A 5,133-nucleotide genomic window follows, 5' to 3' on the forward strand; every position below is an offset into this window, starting at 1 on the left:
CCAATAAAATTGTTAAAAAACTTATTTATGTTTGTCGCTTAACCACCAATAATTTTTTTATTGAATTTGTTCCTTTTGGTTTCACTATGAAGGATATTAAAACAAGTATCTCTTTATAACGATGCAATAGTGACCATCATGAATTGTATCATGCTCTCCCTTCGCCAGTCATGCCCGTCTCCGATGTTCGTGATTTTAGTGTTATCAACATATTTTGATAATTATTATTAATAATGAGATAGGACGAGCTCCATTTACTAATTGAGATAGGAGGTGCGAGTGCACACTCGGATGATAAATGTGAACTCAGGAATACGAGGATCCGAGGGAAGCACCCCTGGGTGCAGGGTTCCAAGGGGTTGTACCCCTGGCGGGGTCTAGGGGCAGGGCCCCTAGCAAGGTCCTAAAACATTTGATGAAGAAATGAAATCTCAAGTTGTTTCTTTCTGGAAAGAAGCAATAAATGATGATATAGATTCGATCATGGGGAATAATACTTGGGTGTTGTCTGATCTTCCTCCTGAATGCAAACCTTTGGGTTGTAAGTGGATATTGAAAAGGAAGGTGAAAGTTGATGGATCAATTGACAAGTTTAAGGATTGATTAGTTATTCAAGGTTTTAGACAAAAACTTGGCATTGACTATTTTGACACTTATGCTCCAGTTGCTGATTAGTTATTCAAGGTTTTAAACAAAAACTTGGCATTGACTATTTTGACACTTATGCTCCAGTTGCTTGTATATCTACCATTAGACTATTGATTGCTTTAATAGCATTTCATAATTTGGTGATTCACCAAATGGATGTTAAAAAAAACATTCTTAAATGGTAATTTAGAGGAAGATGCGTATATGAAACAACCTGAGGGTTTTATTATGCCTAGAAATGAGCATAAGGTATGCAAGTTGGTTAAATCATTGTATGGGCTAAACAAAGCACCAAAACAGTGGCATCAAAAATTTAATGATGTTGTCTAGTCTCATGGTTTCAAGTTGAATCAATCAGACAAGTGTATATATAGCAAGTTTGATGAGTATGGAAAAGGAGTGATCATATGCTTGTATGTTGATGATATGTTAATCTTTGGTACTGATCAAAGGCAAGTTGACATGACCAAAGAGTTTTTATCATCTCAGTTCTCCATGAAGGATATGGGGGAGGTAGAGGTGATTCTTGGAATAAGAATTAAGCATGAACATCAAGGAATCTTAATTTCACAGTATCATTATATTAAAAAATAGCTTAAGAAGTTCAATTGTTTATATTGTGCTCTTGTAAGTACTCCTTTTTATCCAAGTATGGAACTTATGGCAAATACTGGTGAAGCAGTTTCACAACTTGAGTATTCAAAGGTCATTGGGTGTTTGATGTATGTTATGACCAGCACAAGACCTGATATTGAGTTTGTTGTAGGAAAGCTAAGTAGTTTTACTATCAATCCTAATACTCATCACTAGCAAGCAGTAGGAGAATGCTGAAGTATCTTAAGAAAACCATGATTTTTGGTTTGACTCATGTAGGGTTTCGTTCAGTTATTGAAGGGTATTCAGATGCTAGTTGGATTAAAAATGTTGAGGAACACTCTTCTACAAGTGGTTGGGTGTTTCTTCTTAGTGGAGGTGCCATTTCATGGGCTTCTAACAAACAAACATGCATCACAAATTCAATTATGGAATCTGAATATTTACCCCTTGCAACTGTTGGAAAAGAAGCAGAATGGTTAAGGAATTTGATCTATGAAATTCCTTTGTGGAGAAAGCCTATATCACCTATTTCTATACACTGTGATAGTGCTTCCACCTTGGCAAAAGCATATAGTCAAGTGTATAATGGAAATTCACAACATATGGGTTTTAGGCACAACATGGTATATGAGCTCATTACTCGTGGTATGATTTCTATTGAGTTTGTTCGATCTCAACAAAACTTAGTTGATCACTTGACGAAGGGGTTAGCTAGAGACTTGGTAAAGAATTGTGTTGTAGGGATGGGTTTATGGCCCACTTGATATCTCTATGGGTGAGATATCCAATTCCTTTCTAATATAATGTTAGAGGTTGAATTTAGTGTGGAAAACTTGCTTATGGAGATTGAAGCACAATTATTTTACTACATCCCAAGGTATGTGCTTATAACATGTATTATTAAAGTAGGTTGATTAAGTTGTTGATAGTTATTTTGAAAAAGTGCATTAATTGATGCATGATATAGAAGGACTACCTATGTGAGTGTGAAGTGTTGCCGCTTTATAAATCTTGGGCTAGGCTTTTATGCACTCATGAATGGATTGGACACATGGATGTAAAAGTGTCAAGTATGAAACATTAGATATTGTGTTTAACTTATGTGTATAGTATCTTCAGTTACTCAAATGGGTCGAAGGGTTCAATCCTTAGGACACCCTGATTCTTTAGTATTTGACATGTATATTATACTAATGTGAAAATTCCATCTTCAAGATATTTTCATTTATGCATAAGTTTGATTTTGTGTTTGCTTTTAGTTAATTAAGGATTACAATAAAATGGGGGAGGAATGTTGGTGATTTTAGTGTATATCAACATATTTTGGTGTAATTATTATTAATAATGAGATAGATCGAGTTCCATTTACTAACCGAGTTAGGAGGTGTAGGGTGCACTCTCGGAGTGATAAATGTTAACTCGGGAATATGGGGGTCTGAGGGCAACGCCCCTTGGTGTAGGGTTCCAAGGAGTTACACCCCTGGCGGGGTCTAGGTGCAGCGCCTCAAATCCTAAATGGATTTTTGTATCAGGTGAGACTCCAACCATGTATTTTCCCACCAAAAACTCACTAATGACATCATGATTATATAGGTGTCGGTTATGTCCAATAACTTTCATGTTTTTGTGCCAATTTTGGTTTAACCGATTTTAGTCATCTTTCCCTCAAGTATAAATAACATGTGGATGTTCCAAAACGGATTGAACATTCATATACTTGAAATTATATCATAATTTCTCTATCTTTCAAGAACACATTAAGCAAAGTATTATGTGTTTTCAATTCGAATTAGACCTGTAATTCGGATTGGTTTATTCGTGGATTATCTCATTTATGAATTCGTGTACCCCATGCAAAAGAGACAAATTACAGATTTCAGAAAGTGTTTGATAAACACGGTCCTTGAATCTATCCAAGTTTGTATTTATTGTTATTCCGATCCCTTATTTTCTAACATCTTATTCTGCTCATGTTGTTGTTTGGTATGACAAATAACACCGCTATCTTGGACACCCTGGTTCATCTACCTTTCAATTTCTTCAGCCTCATAATTTTATTTTGTGTTCTAACAAAGACTCTAAGTTATCTCACACTTTTCAGTTAAGAAAACATTGTTGTTTACCATTTACATCTTCATGTACTACCACGTATCATGTGTTTGATCTTATACATTTTGTCTTTGGACTTCTCCAATTTCAAGTATCAATGGTTTTAAATATTATGTTCTCTTTTTAGATGATTTCTCTCACTTTCTTTGGGTTTTTCCATTATGTGCAAAGTTTGATGTTTTCTTGATTTTTAAAAATTTCGCTCTTATGTGTAAAATCAATTTCTAAACCGATATACAACTTTTTCATTGTGACAATAGATGTGAATTTAATAATCAACCACTTTTGGATTTTTTTTAAATCATGGTATAAAAATTCGGTTTTTTTGTCCATATACCTAACAACAAAACAACAAAATTGAATAATATAGTTCGTACTTCGTTGTTTCAAGCTTCTATTCCTCCCAAGTTTTGGGTCGAATCCCTTCTTTCTGCCACTCATACATTAAATCTTCTTCCTACCTCCATCCTCCAGTTCAAGACTCCTTTTGAGATTTTGTTTGGATTCTCTCCCAGCTACTCTCATCTTTAGAGTTTTTGGTTGTCTATGTTACCCAAATACCTCTTCCCCGACCCCTCATAAACTAACTCTGCGTTCTTCTTCTTGTGTCTATCTTGGTCCTTCTATTGATCATCGCGGATATCATTTTTTAGATCTTATCACTCAAAAAGTCATCTTATCTCATCATATCGTCTTTGATGAATCTCACTTCCCAATTCTAATTTTCATTATGCTCCTCCTCCTTTGACTATGCTTCATTTGACTTTTGATGACTCAATATATACCTTGTCTACCATTCCACTTCCATCTCTGGCTCCTGATACTCCTCCATCTCTTGTTGGATCCTCGGCTCCTGATTCGCCTCCCTTGTCTAACATGCAATCGACTCATGTCTCTCCTCCTTCTAGTCACCCTATGGTTATCGGATCTTATACTGGTCCACTAAGACCTAAACAAATCTTCAATATTTCAGCCACATCATACATCTCTCCCATTCCTCGCTCCACTTCTCGGGCTATGTGTGATCCAAATTGGCAAGCAGCCATGGATTCCGTGATGTTTGCTCTTCTATCAAATCATACTTGAGATCTTGTTACAAAACCCTCATCTGCTAATATTGTGGGTTGTCGTTGGTTGTATCATCACAAGTTTGACTCCCACGGTCGTCTGGATCGTTACAAAGTTTGCCTTGTCTGTAACGCTTGTTTTAGGTATCAGTTATTTCTCTAACATTTTAGGGTTTTGGACTGGGACTTGACAAGTTGGGGAGCTACAACTCGTTGAGTAGGGATCATTTTGGATGCAGAATGAAGGGTTTACTCGATGAGTTAGGAGGCCCAACTCGACGAGTAGGAGCTGGAAAGGAAAACCCTAATTTTTCCAGGTTTTGCACCCTATATAAAGAACTTATGGCTCATTGTGGCCTCCATCATCGTCTTTATAGCCCAGAAGCAAACCCTAATCGAGATAACCTTCCACATTGAGTGAGTGTAAGGCTAAAGTGTGTGTGTTTGGTGCATTTTTTGGAGAACTTGAAGATTAAAGAGCTTGGAACGAAAAGGAGCTTATAGATCCAACATATACTCAGTTATAGCAACCATCTGAAGGTAAAAAGTTGTTACCTTGATCATTCTCTTGATAGATCTCTCAAATCAAGAGTTTAGGGTTCCTTTTAGCCACTTTAGACCCATTTTTGGAAGACGGGCATGAGTTGAAGTTGCAACTTCAGATATGAACTTCTCTAGGACCCTAAAGTGATAAAGTCATCGACTTTATGAA

The sequence above is a fragment of the Lactuca sativa genome, chromosome 8, assembly GCF_002870075.4.
Source record: "Lactuca sativa cultivar Salinas chromosome 8, Lsat_Salinas_v11, whole genome shotgun sequence".
NCBI lineage: Eukaryota > Viridiplantae > Streptophyta > Magnoliopsida > Asterales > Asteraceae > Lactuca > Lactuca sativa.